Source organism: Pongo abelii, chromosome 3 (genome assembly GCF_028885655.2).
Source record: "Pongo abelii isolate AG06213 chromosome 3, NHGRI_mPonAbe1-v2.0_pri, whole genome shotgun sequence".
NCBI lineage: Eukaryota > Metazoa > Chordata > Mammalia > Primates > Hominidae > Pongo > Pongo abelii.
The window spans coordinates 186,097,498-186,115,229 of NC_071988.2; the positions used below are offsets into that span (position 1 = coordinate 186,097,498).

General features: G+C 32.2%; 1 protein-coding gene across 9 annotated transcripts in view; it reads right to left on the reverse strand.

The window, feature by feature from the left end:
* The window catches only part of MARCHF1 (membrane associated ring-CH-type finger 1), an 857,900-nt gene that overhangs the window by 573,931 nt on the left and 266,237 nt on the right, over positions 1-17,732 (reverse strand). For all 9 annotated transcript variants that reach the window (XM_054553351.2, XM_054553349.2, XM_054553352.2 and 6 more), the window contains 1 exon segment: positions 11,347-11,421. The gene's annotated coding sequence lies outside the window, so the exon portion shown is untranslated.

Here is a 17,732-nt window from a genome sequence, read left to right on the forward strand (position 1 = left end):
ATAAGGTTATATAAGCCCTGCTTTTGTATCACTCTTACCTAAGAGAGCAAGGGAATAGGAATGAAAGTGCATTTACAAGTATCCCCAAAGACTGAGAGTTATCTAATATGATAGTGATATAAAAACCTGACAAATATTACACAAATATAAAGATAGTTTAAGAATATGAAATCAAATATTCAAAGCAAACTTCAGGAAAATTGAATTCAGAAACATGACTAGGTGTTGTTTGCCACTGGATTGCAAAATTTTTTTTTTTTTTTTGAGATGGAGTCTCGCTCTGTCGCCCAGGCCGGAGTGCAGTGGCACGATCTCGGCTCACTTCAAGCTCCACCTTCCAGGTTCACACCATTCTCCTGCCTCAGCCTCCTGAGTAGCTGGGACTACAGCCGCCCGCCACCGCGCCTGGCTGATTTTTTGTATTTTTAGTAGAGACAGGGTTTCACCATGTTAGCCAGGATGGTCTCAATCTCCTGACCTCGTGATCCGCCCGCCTCAACCTCCCAAAGTGCTGGGATTACAGGCATGAGCCACCGCACCCTGCCTGGATTGCAAATTTAAAAAACACAATGATTAATCTATTGGATGCTTATCAAAAAATATACCTTCAATTCAAAGAAAAGAACTGTGATCATCTGACTGCTAAAAGTAATTTAATAATATTTAAATATTTCTGAGAAACACTCTAAGTTAAACAGAAATATAAGAACACATCTTTACATTATGAAAGATAGCTGTATCATAATAAAAATACCATCCAAAAACCCATTAACAGTAAACAAACTAAAAGCAATCCCATTAAAGTCTGAAGTTGCCCATTATCATCACTAATAGTTAACAATGCTTAGCAATGGCCTAAACATTTTAGTTGATACAACAAAATGCTAACCACAAATAATACCTATAGTTGTTAGAAGGGAGAAAACAGAATTATGAGAGGTCTCCTTGAGTATAAGTTAAGAGCTCAGACTTCAAGCCCAGAACAGCCTGGATTATACTCCAGGGCCTGTTCCTCACTAGCCACCACTCAATAGCATCAGAAACTTCAGATAGTTACTTAACCTTAGTACCTCAGTTTACTCATTTGTAAAATAAGCATAGTAATAGCATATATGACTAGTGTAATTGTGAGGATAAATGAGGTAATATAGGTGAAAAAACCAAATGCCTGAGAAGTGGTAAATGTGTTTGCTATATTACACACACACACAAACACACACACACACACACAACAACCTTAGTCAAGTCATTTCATTTCTATTGACGATTTTTGTCCATAAAATGAAAATAAAAATTGCCTTCTCAGCATTTATGGTGTCAAGAGTATGAAATAAAATGATGTATATTTAAGTGATTTTTGATACCATCACATAATACAATTATAATAAACCATAATCACTAATTATAGTTTCATTATGAAGTGTATCTGTTACTGTAAAAAAGTAACCAAACTTTCATTCCTATCTCTGAAATCATTCTAAAAGTAAAAAGAAAAACCAAAACTCAACTAAAAAATTTAAACTTTTTAAATTTAAAATTTGTGCCTCAAGGACATGAACAGACACTTCTCAAAAGACATACAAGCAGCCAACAAACATAAAAATAATCAGTATCACTAATCGTCAGAGAAATGCAAATCAAACCACAATGACATACCATCTCACACAGTCAGAATAGCTATGATTAAGAAGTCAAAAAATAACAGATACTGATGAGACTGAGGAGAAAGGGCAACGCTCATACAGTGCTGCTGGGAAAGTGGCTTTGTTAAGCCACTGTGGAAAGCAGTATGATGATTTCTTAAAGAACTAAAAATAGAACAACCATTTGACCCAGCAATCCTATTACTGAGTATATACCCAAAGGGAAATAAATCATTCTACCTAAAAGACACATGCACTCATATGTTCACTGCAGCACTATTCACAATAGCAAAGACATGGAATCATCAATTGGTGCCCATCGATGGTGGGCTGCCTAAAGAAAATGTGGTACATATATATTATGGAATACTATGCAGCCATAAAAAGAACAAAATCATATCCTTTGCAGCAATATGGATGCAGCCAGAGGTCATTATCCTAAGCAAACTAACACAGAAACAGAAAACCAAATATTGCACATTCCCATTTATAAATGGAAACTAAATCTTGGGTTTCTGTGGACATAAAATTGGGAACAATAGACACCGGAGTTTTCAAAAGGAAGAATAGAGGAAGGAGGGAAAGGGCTGAAAAACTTCCTATTTGGTACTATGCTCATTATCTGGGTGATGGAATAAATATAAGTCCAAACCTCAGCACTATGAAATACAACCTTGTAACAGACCTGCACATGTATTTCCTGTATCTAAAATTTTTAAAAAAATTTAAAAAACGTGCCTCCAGTCCTTCTCTTTGTAAGGAATATGTAAGAGCAAATAAGGTGCGCACAAAGTAAAAAGAATCAAAGTTGGAGAAAACACAAAAACAGGATGCAATAGAAATTTGTTATTCTATAGTAACATTTAAGATTAATTCACTTTGTACCCATATGACAATATCCATTTAATAAACTGTGCATTATTCTGAATCTCACTGCATGCAAAAAAGATCATTTTTTAGCCATAAGTATCATATAAATTGAAAGAAATTTATTTGAAAACATTTAGTGACTGATGCTCAGAAGCTTAAGTGGTGCTATTTTACTATGCCTAAACTATGAAGAAATCATTGAAGCCTTTACAGCAAGAAGGAAAACCCCGGGGAGTCTACTAACAATTTAGCACTGCCAATTCTTTTGGTATTGTTCATTTTGCTTTTCATAGAGAAGTACAGAAAAGCTGTTCACTATAATTAAGACTTTAAAAACTGTAGACATGTAAAAAAATAATGTAAGGCTTGTTATACTACAGACATCATTTAGTATGTAATGCAAGTCTCACAACACAGCGTCTAGGCCTCATATTTTTTGAACTTACTGCCTAAAATAAGTATATTTTAAAGATCTTGGTAAATATAGTTCGCCAAGAAAGATTGTGACACCAAGGGAGAGCTTCTATCCTAGGATTTACAGATCCTATCTATGGGTTCCGTGAATAGACTTCAGATGATGTCACTAATCTCTAACTGAAATTGATCATCTCTTGAATCCTTAAATTATGACTAGTCAGTAAACCACAATAGCATTAGTGATATCTTTGAAATTTTCATTTTAGAAATTATTTCATATCATATTATGGTTATTATAGATATCATAAACTATGATTTATACTCATTAGAGTTACAAAATTACTATTACTATTAAACATATGCCTAGATCTTGTTAAGTTTACCTATTCCTATGGCACGAATTTGATTTCTCATGTTTTTGATCACTGTTTCAATATAATTGATTTCTTAGGTAATCCTCTGTATTTAAGTATATATATTAAAAATATTAACAAACATTCTGAGAGGGAATGCATAACCTTCACCAGACTTCCAAATGGACTTACGGCACTATGGTGACTCTGCAATGGGTCAACTGGGCTAGGATCAACTACATTTTCCAGAATCTCCTTCCCTGTATTATTTAGGTAGGTTGGGCCACACACATTTTTGTGAGATTTGAGGGAACAAGTGAAGCAACATCCATATTCCCTTTTATTTGGAAGGCTGGGCAGGGTGAACCAGTGCCTTTGTAGGTCATATTCATCATAGTTTATCTTCCAGCCGGCTTCATGGTGGAACACAGAAGCTGGACCTGCTACTATTCCACCATTTCCTGTGACCCCTTCAGCTTCTCCTGGCTAGACAAGTGTTTAGATCTGTGATTATGGGCACTAGCTTCTACCATGGAATATCTCTATCATCAAGGTAGAAAGCAGTGATAAGTGAGAGCTGACATGAGTTACAATCCATTTTGGTTCATTTCAGCTCATGCTTTCAGCTTACCACTTGCTCTTTCCCACTTCATACCCATCTAAAACAAAATTTCAGATTATCATAAGATAATACTAATCATAAGGCCATGACATTAGCTAATGTTTATTCTAATTTTTAAGGTAATTGTTGGCTGGTATTTTCTCGTTATGAAAATATATGTAGGTTAACCTCACTATATTTGTTTAGCTTCTTCTAAATCTAATGGTTCCAGGACAGGTATGTTAGGAAGACAACCCTGAAATAGAGAACAAAAAACTCAAGATCACCGGGAAGTGCTTGTTTCGAAGGACAAGAGGAATTATCGAAGAGTAGCCCTAAAATGTCATGATTCAATTCAAAGAGATAGTTTAATTCTACTCTAGTTGAGTTCATGGTGTACTTCAGTCTTATTTCATGCTGTGACATTCAGTCTTACACTTCAATCTTATTCTAGGATTGGTATTTTAAAAACTCTATGTGATTTGTGTGTCACAACGAAAGTGATAGAGCAGCATCACCAATAAATTGATATGTATTCCCAACTATTTTAAGAAAGAATGAAGATCTTTTCACGATCTGTTCAGTCACAGAAGAGAGATGTGCTCAGATCAAGGAGCCCTGAATGTGATGTGAAAAATATTTTGGCTGTCTTTATGCAATGGTTAGGGCCGATCATCTATATTCATAACTCTTGTCTGACCAACAACATGACTGGTAATGCATTTAGACACATGACTGTCTTGCCTTTAGATTAAAAACACGGAGGAACTGCTCATGCTAATTTAGAAAACGGCCATGTAAATGGTCCAATTTTTCTCCCGTTGGCTCTAAAGAACATATAATTTTTGTTACCATTGCAAAGCAGAAAAGATTACCTTTTGCAGATTTATTATTTCACGTATAGTTAATGTTGAATTTGTGTGGAAAATCATTGAACCTCAGTCAAATGCACGTATGTGTTATCATCAAAATGTTTTGATTCACAATCTCTGCAAAATTTAGCAGGATGATTGAAATTGGTTTTCTCAGCTGCATAAACAAGCAGTCTGACTTGTATGGGGTGCTTAATCCACAGGAGACCCAGAGAATGTCAAAAATGGGATACAATCCGGAAAAGTCAGAATATTTCAGCAGATTGATATTTATGTACAATTGTGCTACCATGTAAAGTTGTGAGAGCTCTTTTCATTTATTTAATAAGAGCAGGTTAGAATGTTAGCACTTTCAATGTTAAAGAGATTTAAGGCTATGTGGAAAAATACTATGTCTATCTATATACTTTTTCATTTTCTATAATTGTACAAATTTCTGTCAAAACATCTTCCATTTTATTGATAAAGACCTCATTGAAATAAAAATCAGTTTGAGACAAGCTCTATTCCCTAGAAAAGTCTCCCTTGTTGTCTCAGATAAGTATTATATAAGCTACTGTAACAGGACTGATTACCTAAGGCATATTAGAAAGCAATGAAGCATAAAACTTCTTTTCAATATCAAATTCAAAGCAGGACAAAAGGTGAATTCATTAATGCAAATGTTAAAACAAATGAAATAGATAGTCACAGTTGTTAATTATGCTGGAAAAACAAATGAGAGTTTGTCATGCTTAAAAAAACCTTTTAAAATATATTATTCAAAAGAAAATTTTGTTAATATTATTCTCTGAGGTCATAATATCAAAAATATATGTATAAATGCCTTTTAAAAGCTGTGAAAATTGTGAACCTAATACTTTTTAATTTTGTTATATTTTCTATTATGGATGTGAAAAGTTGCAAGTGATAATAATTATGAACAAGGAAGAAGAAATAAGTGTATCTCTTCTAATCAGCAAAGAAAACAGCCACAGTTCATGAGAAGGAATAAATAAATAAAATTCTGTCATTTTGGTAACTGATAGTCTCTGTATTGATCTGTATTCCATAAATGAATCTCTCTAACTGAAAAGAAACTGAATTTTCCTTTTAAAGACTTCTAATTTTTACACTTATTCATTCAAACTCATGTTATATAGCAAGCATTTCCTCTTCAGAGGTGTTAAGAGCTTTATTCCAAATAACGAAACTTTCATAACTACCTAGTATAGAACATAGGTTAAAACAATAGCAAGAGAAATGTGCACATTTTGCATAAATCTATTTAGAAACCACGTTCACCTGGCAGATTAATTACAATAGAGTATCAATCTAATTAAACTCATTAAGAGAGTCAACTCAAGGTTTTACTTTTGACGGTATGTGATATATCTCCAAGACCTGTCCAAATCTTCTCATAGACATATCCAACTTTTAGATAGCCTTTTAGCATTCATTTAAACATTTAGAGTTCCTTCCTGACAACAACAAATTTAATCCTGAACACAGGTACTTCCAACTTCTGGTGATAAGTAGAATTGCCAGCAATACAGGCTAAATAAGATTATGTGTTGCCTAAATGAATAAAGTCATTCAACTTTCACAATGAAATGTCTTTGTTTTCAACATGGTTGGTATCTACAGCATAGAGGTGCTTTTTCAGTCATGAATGAAAAATGCCTGCTTTTCACATTCTCATTAAAACCTCATTTATGAGTTGTCTGCCCTAAAACTCCTATTTTAAGCCTGCTGGAGATAGTTGATAGTCAAGATAATTGTCTAAGGAATAAGCTGCCAACCATTTACTCCTTAAGACTCTTCAGACTTTTTCCCTGTGTTTCCAGATAATCAGAATGCTGTCATAATCACTTTGGTTCCCAGAGTAATTGCATTTAAATTTTGTCCAAGGTGTCTATCAAAGGCTGATACAAGAAACAACCATATGCAGAAGATCTTTGCTATAGTTTACAAAGTTGTATTGAGGATACAGGCTATTATGTTGCTTAAGTGCATCAGCATCTTCATAAAACCTAAGGGAGAAAAATATTTCTCTTGATGAACTGCTATCCTTTCTTTTAGACAAGGAGAGTATAACAAATACAAAGCTATGTGCTAAAATGCTATAACTGTCTCCAACACGTTTGTTTTATTTTGATAAAACAATTATCTGTCTAATTTTGTACTTCCCTAGTTAGTGCCATTTGTCATATATCAGTGGTTTTTGACTCACAGTATACATTTTTCTTATCAATCACAATTTTTAAATTGGATAATATTTAACAACATTAAACACATATAATGATATATTGAAAAGACATAATGGTAAAATAGATCTAAAATAGATTAGGTGGTGTTAATTTCTTTTCTTATTAACTCTTAAGACAGAATCTCACTCTGTTGTTCAGATTAGAGTGCAGTGGTGTAATCTTGTCTCACTGCAAACTCTGCCTCTTGGGCTCACGCAGTCCTCCCCACTCAGCATCCCAAGCAGCTGAAACTACAGGCAAATACCACCATGCTCTGCTAATTTTTGTATTTTTAGTAGAAACAGGGTTTCACCATGTTGCCCAGTCTGGTATGGAACTCCTGGGCTCAAGTAATCCACCCACTTTTGCCCCTCAAAGTGCTGGGATTATAGGCATTAGCCACCATGCCTGGCCTGAGATATTAATTTCTATTTCTCTCAACATTTAAGTGAGTAACTGTTTACTGACTTAAAAATTCACTTTTAGATAATCTAGAAGTGGAGTAACAGTATAAAATGAAAAAGAATACAAACGAACTATTTATTTTACTATCAAAATGTCGATAATACAAAAAAAGAGAATAGGTTTGAGATTAAAAATTGGAAAAAGGGAAGTCTTGGAAAATAAGTTCAGGATATTTCAAAAATTGGAAAATCTCACTCCATGAATCATTCACATAAACTACCCCCTCCACCTCCTCCATCCTCTTTCTTAAGTTTTATATTTCCATTCATCAGTTCACTACATATCTTTCCAGTTATTCAGAGTCTGAAATTTGACATAATCTTTGATTTGTCTTACTTTATTTTTTCTTATATCAATTTCTCAGAAAGTGATAGAATAGCATTTCATTGAACTGTCTCTTGTAACTGTCCCTACCACTGAACAAAGTATAGGCTGCCTAACATGGAATCAAGACTTTTCGTGGCTTAAAGCAAACTTATCTCCTTAGCGTTGCTCCCCACTATTAATAAAATTCTCTCTGATGAGGACTTCAATATCTTTAAAGCATATATGTAACATTATATACTAAGTAAGTTCCTAAGTCGAGCCTGCTGTTTTTATTTTATTCTATCTGTAATAATGATTTTTTTACTAAGTTTTACCTATATTTTGTGTTCAAAATTTAATTACATTATTCTCTGAATGACTGCAGCACTTCATTCATTCATTCATTCATTGTTTTTTTCAAATCCCTTTGAATACACACATGACACGCAAAGGATCAGTTTAAGGTATCGTGAAAGAGCAAAGACTTATAACATAGTCTGCACTTATAACTAACTGGAATCACACATTTAATTTTTATATAAATGAATTTTCTCCACAATAAGATTATAGCAATTTAGAAGCAGTGGTCATATTTTGCACTTCTATTCCTCACAGTTTTTGGCAGAAATATTCATTTGATTGAATTTCTTAAATTTAAAAAAAAAAAAACTTGGAAAAATATAATGTTAATTTTGTCTCTTCAAAGTTTCTGGAAAAAGAAAGTCTATAAAATAACTAGCATTATAACCAGAAAGTAGAGTTATTTCTAAGCTAAAATTGCTTATTTAAAATACAAGAAAAATGGTCTGTTTTTATAGGTATTACCTTATGAAGCATAATCCTCTCTTAAGAGAATGGCAATAGTGGGCAGCATAAGATAGCTGTGCTTTTTAAAAGTGCTTATTAAAACATTTGTTTAAATCTATTATAGCCAGAGGAAATTAGTTCGGATCCCAGGGCAATTCCCATTCCAAAAGCAGGGGGTCTATTTTAATCATCTCTTAAATCTTTAGAGAGAACTGTACTAATTCTCCATTGAAAACTGGACAATTATTCGACTGGGACCATTGTTGAGCATGAGATGCTTTGTTAAACCAGTTACTCTATCCTCTGTATGGTTCCAGAAAAGCAAAGCCACTGTTGATTGAAGTGATAAAGCTGATGACCCATTTACAGAATGTAAAATAGTAACTAATTTATGATCATATAATCCTAGGTTTAAAAGATTTCATGTTGGATTAATGAGCACTTTCGTCCCCCAGACAGTCCAAGATAAGCTCTGTTTTACTTTAAAGGTCTCTCAAAAGAAGGGATTTTCAAAGTGCTATCTTCAGTTATTCCTGTGTTTAAAAACTCTCACAGCTTTAAAATCTACGCTAATAACAGTCCAGGTTTATTATACTTTTTAAAAAATCATTACGAAATAAAGAATTGGCCACCTTTTCTATAAGATCTCTTCATATACAGTACATGAAGAATAATAATTATCTCACTATGTCTTCTTTTTCAAATGCAAGTGTTCTATTTCCTTAATCTTTTTATCAGAGACATGATTACTGAGAATTCTTCATCATAATTTTTATTTCTCCTTGCTCCTTTCCCACATATTCCAGATTCTTCATTAGCTGACTCAACCACAAGCATTCAGAGTAATCAAGAAGCGCATGACCAAAGCAAGATAACATTTCTTCTTGACTTTTAAAAATCGTTCCTGGATTTTACTAATCTAAGCTCTAATAACTCCTACATGATACCCAACTTGGGTTTCTCAGACCTGTAGAGAGTGAATGTAGTAAAGAGGAAACAGACTTGTTGTGAAATCCTAATGATCTGTACAACAAACCCCCGGGACAAGAGTTTACCTATGTGACAAACCTTCACACATACCCCTGAACCTAAAATAAAAGTAAAAAAAAAAAAAGAAATTGTAAATTCACCACTGATAGAACTGCACAGGTCATATGCAACACCAAATCTCTTTACCATTGTTCACACTTAGGAGCTGATATATGGAAACATTCAACAAAAGTTTCCTATTAATGTAAAATTTTTAAGTTTTAATGTTGTTGTTATTTGAAAATTTTAAAAAACCTATTGGAATTGGAGATACACACACACACACACACACACACACACACAGGTAGCTAAGTGATTACTTATTTAACAAATTGAGAATTGATTATTCTTATTAAATGAGGTTTTTTTAGGGGAAAAACTCGATTATTTCCTTGGGGAAAAATAATAATGTAAATGGATAGAATTTGAAACAAAATGAAACCACTGGGGCACCATTTAAGTTTAAGATAATTATTTTTTGTAAATCTCTTATATAATCTTTATTTCTGCTTCACAATATATGTTAAAATTTGTCTTTCCAAAGTTTCCCCTTTTTATGCGATTCTTCGCCAATTTCAAGATTTTTTTTGAACTAATTTATGCCCTTAGAATTACTGAAAAATATTCTAAAATCTATTCTAACTCTTAAGTGTGTTCTTTATGTTACCATACTCAGCACTTAAGTTGTTCAAAATACCGGGGTAATAAAAATACTCTGATGAAAGGTACTTGTAATGACTATTATGCCACTAAATTCAGAAATTTAGATACTTTTTTTCATCTAGTCGATCCATCCATTCATTTACTATAAGGCGATATAATCATATTTTTTTTCTCTTGTGAAAAAAAGTCTGCTTCAATGAAAAGCCAAAAAAAAAAAAAAAAAAAAAAAAAGCTGCAAGTGTCAAAATAAATGACCTGTATTACATTCTCTTAACCTACTGTGTCTGTAATAGGAAACTACTTATGGGCAAAGGGATTATTTTATCTCAATATCAGAAAGCAGTTTGTAAAGGAGGGGAAAATCTATTTGCTTTAAATTGCGTTTCAGAAACTGACATAGCAAAATTTCAACTTTGAGATACTGAGAAGGATTATAAATTTGAAGGTTCAGGAAACATTCAGTTTAATGTCGTTCATGATTTTCTACACAATAGCCTTTGGTTGCTCTGGGTCATGTGAAATAAATAAGTGTTATATTCTAATCCATCTAAATCATATAGAGCAAAATAAATGTTATACCCTAATATATCAAACTCATATAGTGCATATCTCATCATGATGAATATGATAATCCTTGAATATATAATCTAAGTATTAGTAACAAGATAAAATTACTCTGTATCCTAAAGATGGTCAGTATTTAGCGACCTTCATAAAGCCAGTTTCCACAGGTAAAATTAAATGTATTTGTTCACTGACATGGAGGTACTATAATTACCAATATATTTGCCAAGGTCAAGTCAGCATTACTGATAGCACTGCCCTTTTACCAAATGATAAAATTCTTATCACAAGTCATTAAAATATTGCCCAATAGATACAAGGAAACAGAGTTAATCTAAAAAAGAAATGCCTTTTCATTATTCATTGAAACTGAATAAAATTAAGGTAAAACAAAGTTTGAAAAAAATAAAATCAATTAAGCCTTCCATTAAAACAAAATTAAACTCTAATTCCAAATGAGAAAAGGGATTTTCTGCCGCAGAAAGTCTTCTTTACTTAAAGAATAAAGATAAAAATACATGAACTTACAAAATACAGCAGTCTTGTTTAATCACAGCAGGACAGTTGAGTATATTCTCTCAGAGTTCTTTTGGGGTACATTTCCTGAAATAAAAATTAAATTAATGTTAAGGCCAAGCTTAAAAATGACCATAAGGAAACTATGGTTTGTATAATGGAAAGACCACACAAATGTTGTAGAAATTTTGGGCCTATGTAAGTAGTCTTTAAAATATAATATAATACTGTTCTTAATTTCATTTCTGCCAATATTCAGATCATGTGAAATAATTTATATAAATTTCTGTATGGTTGCAAAATATCTACATACTTCATAATAAGAAATAAACTGAAGTTTTATTTTCTAATAGAGAATTTCAAAATAATCTCTTCTGGCATAAGATAAGAAGGGTTGTTTGAGCCATTTATGTGCTGCCAAACAATGTAAGACACTCAGGAACCTCTCCAAAGACAGAGGCAAAATTTTAAAAGTCAAACTAGAATATCCGGTTTCAATTTGATCTAGTTGTTTGATAAAAATACAGCCTGAATTTGCCTCAATGTTTTGAACATAATGAGGATGAGTAAAAGGATGCGGTGATTGAAGGATAAGCAACAGCTTCACTTTTGGATCCTTATGTAATCTAAGCAGCACATCAGGAGGAAATATCCACAAGCCATGTACTTCACTACCTCTATTATCGCTCTGTATAAAACAACACCAACTATTTTATCTCTTGTTTTAGGATCCACTCCAATAGAAGACATACATGGCTACAATACTAAATTGCCTTTGTTTAGGTGAAAGGGCTAAGGATACAATTGTGTGTATAATGAGCTGGCATCCATATCTTATAATCTCTCCATATTCTTTTTCTGCATGTAGAATGATCACAAGAAAGTATCTTAACAAACTAAAGTAATAGGGGATACTATTGATCGTTTTTTCAAAGAATGTATACAGTAGCACTGTAGTTGCAGAGAAAACATGACATTTTCATATCAGAGTTGTATCTGTTTATGAAGTCAATGTACACAGAGCTAAAGCAGAAATTGTATAATAGTTATACAAAATGAGCTTGCTTATAGAGTTAATAAGTTGACATATAAAAGTCAACTGCTGACACTGGGAACACATTGTAACCACATAAGGTGAGAAAACTAAATTCACACTATATACAACAAATTAAAAATTAGATCAGTTAGAGAAACAACAAAAACAACAACAAAATATTTCTACAAGAAAAGAATACATTGCATAGAACCACGAAAATTTCCATTAATTTTTAAATGTTTATCAACACAATTTTTAAAATAGGTCATTGTTATTATTTCCACTTTCACTGTTTTTTAATAAATTATGTATTACAATTTTTAAATAAATTATGCATTTTCAAATTCTGAAAATAAGATGTTACCAATCAAATACCCATTAAACAATTGCAAATAAACTTGACAAATTAAAGAATGATATCTTTCCTTGGCTCAGGATAGTGAGGCCACTGTCTTCCAGCTTTAACTGTGGCTACCTGCAGTTTTGCTTATTTAAGTTGAATAACTTGGAACATTCTCTATTTCAACGGATTTTATTTTTACACATTACATAGTTTAATGAAATTGGTATATTAAAATCCAAGTTCCAAATACAAGGTATTATGAAATATCATTGGGTGCATTAGCATAATGAAAACAAACAGGGACAACAAACTCCAAACATTATGTTGTCATTGGTTGGATGAAAGAGATTAGGATGATGTATTCTACTGCTTCATGATTTTAGGTTCCCCACATGGCCTTTTGAAAGCTTAATAACTTGATGCTTTCTCTCTATATACGTACCTTTCTAACATTTACAGCCTTTTGTGTAATATGGCATGAAAGACAATACAGAAAGGGAGAAAGAAAGGAAAAGAGAGAAGGAGGGAGAGATAAAGAAAAAGAGGAAAGAAAGGTGCATATTTATGTATCTGGGGAAAGGAGGGAGCTCTAAACTGTGGTCAGCACTGGCGTTCTTACATATTTGGGCATTTGGTGAGGTGGGTGCCAAAAATCTCTTTGTATGAATGACTTAGGTGAATCGTGAGAAAAATCTAATAAATAATTGTACAGGTACGTCTATCCGAGAAATAAATTATTCAGGGAGGGGTAGGGGGGATGTCAAAATTTAAGCAACAGATGGTGCATAACCATTAGACATGAGATTTGTCTTTCAACACAATCTCCCTTGACTCATTGCATATTATTTTGGAAAGAACAAGGATGTAAGTAAAAAGTGAAATACTGGACGGCTTTGGTTATTCAAATTGAGCACAACACTTCTCAGGGTGACCAACTCATTTTAAACATCATTTTAATTTTTATATAAAAAGATAACTGTTTAACTCCAAAATAGGAGACTTGCATATTTATTAAAGCAAATTTCCAGTAGAGGGGATAAAGGATTCCATTATAATAGGGTCATTAAACGTCATTCCACTGGGGCTTATAAAGGAGGGACAAGTTGGTAAACTAAAGATTTGTGAATCGAAAATCAGTGTTGATTTAATAACATATATGATAACCTGTGCTTCTGAACAAGTAGCTGAGCTTCAAAAAATATGTTTATCTACCTATCAGTTGATTTATCTAACCATATATCGATAAATGAAATGATTAACCAATCAACTAATCTATTGTTATATGTATGTACACATATATGTATATATATTCATAAAAATTAAAACATATCTCATTGAACTTAATGCACTGGTTATATTTAATATATTTTTATTGCCATTCACATTATTTTCTTATTGTTTATTGTAACATTAAGGTTTTTCTGAGTTCCCTGTTTAAGTAAAAGATGCTTCCAGTATGATATGAATTACATAAATGCAATTAGCATTTACCCATTAATAATTCAAAAATAAGTATTAATGAAGGCTTAATGATTTTTATATAACGACCCATTCTTTAAATGACAGGAATTGTTAATATTTAGTGCAGAAATTTAATCAGTATAAAATTAAACACTGTGTTAAAATTTGCTTTTTCCCAGTATATAAGTATTATATCATATTATGTTATATTTTGCTATTTTTCCTAAGTACTATAAATGCAATAAGATTTACAATGAAATAATCAGAAGATAACTATTGAAACAGCTTATTTTATTACGATAAATAGTATTGAGACAAGAAAAAAATGGGAAACTACACACACACAATACAATGTTTGGAACATTGCAAAAATTTTGGAGAATTCAGAGTGAATTACCAAAAAAAAAAAAAAAAAAAGGCAGAGGAAAACAGTTCAGAGCTATTAATTTTAGCAGAATATAGTACAAATCGTCACTGATGGAATGGCACATGAAATGATCTCCCATTTCCATGTCAATGACTACTGACCCTCAAGAAAATCTAGCAGAAAAAACAAGTTCTGAAGAATCATCAAATGAAATGTGTTCCTTTACAATCTCAGAAGGTGGACATATTTTTAAATATTCAGCAATGAGCCACTCTTGCTGAAAATTTTGCAGCTTATATAAGAAAGTTTAAATTTACAAAAGACAGAGCAGGAGGGAAGTTTGAGGGTGGTTATTTTATTCTGATATTTTTCAGATTAAAAAAACTCATATGTTCTCCGCATACAAAGGGTCTTATATTTGTTTTCAATTTCTTCAGGGATAAAAAACATAAACCATTACTTAAGAATGGGGAATAATCAGTCATGAGCAATGAGGAAACGTGAATAAAATAAACTGACAGCAATCACAGTGTTAGATATTTATAATTAAAGTCTAATTTGGAAAAATCAGTAACTACTTTTATTGAAGAATAGAGACTAAATGAAGATATGGCACGTTGTTGTTGAACATATAATATACATAATTTTGATTTTGGCAAGGCAAATGTGTTCAGAAGATCATCCAAGAAAGTTTATGAGAGTGATAATGGGAATTTTCTGCATTTGGCAGAGACCGTAGTAAAACTTGATAATATTGTGAAAGAATATTTATTCAGACTACAAACATTGGCATCAAGTAATATGACACATCATTTAAGAAACTATATACAAAACTGAAGAGACATTGCAGAAATGAGTCAAGTCATTTTGAATAAAAGAAATTCTAAATGTTATTCAAATTATTTTGGATACAGCTTATGGTGTAAGTTTGGTATAACAAATTATAGATATTATGAATCTGATAATTCAAATTCTTCAATACCTTAAAATAAATATTTCTGAGAAAATTTTCCAGGAGATGAAACAATAAGATACAATTTTTATGGATTCTTAAAATTCAAAATCTAGAAATAAAATAATTCAAAGATTTGGAAGATGTCATAGTTCCCACAGATATACACAGAAAGCAACAGATTTCAGTAGAAGGTACATAAAAGACAATTCTAAGGAATTCTAAATTTTAAAATTTGCTCTCCCATCTCTAATTATGAATACTTTAGAATAGAGAAAAACTTTCTTTGGCTATGACTGATCTTTTTTTGTAAGGTTTAAAATCTAAATAACTTATCTTTACTTCATCAAACTTTAGATGATATTGATAACTTATCAACCATAAACATGAAATAAAGCATTATCAATAGTTAATGGGAAAGTTAAATTACGGCCTTCATATCACTAAAATCTCAAAACTGTCATGCAAAACATTTACAGATTTCTTAATAGTAACATATCATCATAATAAATATATAAATTCTAGAATGCTATAAAATAGCATACTTACCAAAATATCTGCTTTTAAATTTATTTCCTAACTATGCATGCTGTACTAAATAAAATTAACATTTTAGGGCAGGAGTCTGCAAACTTTTTCATAAAGGGCAAATAACTAACTATCTTAGGATTTGCAGGCCACTCCATTGCACTGAATATTCTTCTTCATTTGCATGTATTTATGTGCACAAGTGTGTGCTTGTGTGTGTGTTTACAATCCTTTAAAAACAGAAAAAGCATTGTTAGCTCAAGGGCCATATAAAAGCAGGCCACAGTCTCTAGTTTCTGTTACAAGAGTTTTGTTGTCAAATACAGTAGCCACTAGCCACATGTAAATTTAAATTTAAGTAGTTAAAATTAAATCAAATTTTAAATTCTCAGCTTCTTAATAATTACTCAGTCACATGTTGCTAGTAACTATCATCCTGAACACCATACATAGAAAGCATTTCCAGAAAGTGCTATCAGACAACACTGTTGTAGAGAAAAAAATACACAAGAAACAAATGTGTGTGTGTGTATGCATACCATTTAAATTAGGAAAAATAAAAGAATGGCTAGATCTCTTGACATTGATGCTAACTTATCCCAAGTAGAAAATTTCAAAACTAAGAAGACATAATTGACTATGAATTCTATTGTTACCCCATCTTTTATACAAAGTTAAAATCCATATAAATATGCCAAATCAATGTCTCTTTTAAATAATAGAATAGGCTGGGCGTGCTGGCTCACGCCTGTAATGCCAGCACTTTGGGAGGCCAAGGCAGGTACATCATTTGAGGTCAGGAGTTTGAAACCAGCCTGGCCAACATGGCGAAACCTCGTCTCTACTAAAAATACAAAAATTAGCCAGACGTGGTGGTGCATGCCTATAATCCCAGCTACTTGGGAGGCTAAGACAGGAGAATCGCTTGAAGTTGGACGGCAGAGGTTGCGGTGAGCCGAGATCGCACCACTGCATTCCAGCCTGGGTGATAGAGTGAGATGCAGTCTCAAAAAAATAAAAAATTAATAAGTAAATAAACAATAGAATAATTTCTGCTTGAATATAAATTTTCATAATGATAAAAGATAACTTTCTTCTTATTTTAGGTCAAGGCTTATCCCTTTTTAATGGAAATACAAGTTATCTAGGAACATTTTAAAAGGTCGATTTGGCTTCATTAGATCTGAATTGGGCTGTAAATTCTGCATTTCTAGTAAGTTCCTAGGTGATGCTGAAACTTCTGTCCATGGACACAGCATGAATAGCAAGTTTCAGGATGATGCATTCAATTCGGTGACAATAAAGGAAGCTATGTAACACACCCAGTTGATATTTACTAAAGCTAATAAAAATATGTGTTAATGAGAAATCAGCCAATCACGAACTAAAAACATTAAGTGATTCTTTAAAATCTAGCATGACACTTACTGAAGTTCTGTAAAATATCTACAGTAGTAATTTGCCAAATACTTCAAAAGTGTTTCTCAGAATGTACTCAAATGTCTTCAATATCATTTGCCAAATATAATGTACCTTCTCAACACTGAAATTATGAGAAACAGCTGTCTGTAAAAGGACTATCAAATGTATCAACCTTTAAAACCTTTAATGTAGAAAATTCAATGTAGAACACATAAGCATTGAGGCTGTCATAAATAATTGAGTTACAGATTTCTGATTTCCATAACAAAATTTCAGTGACTTAAACCTG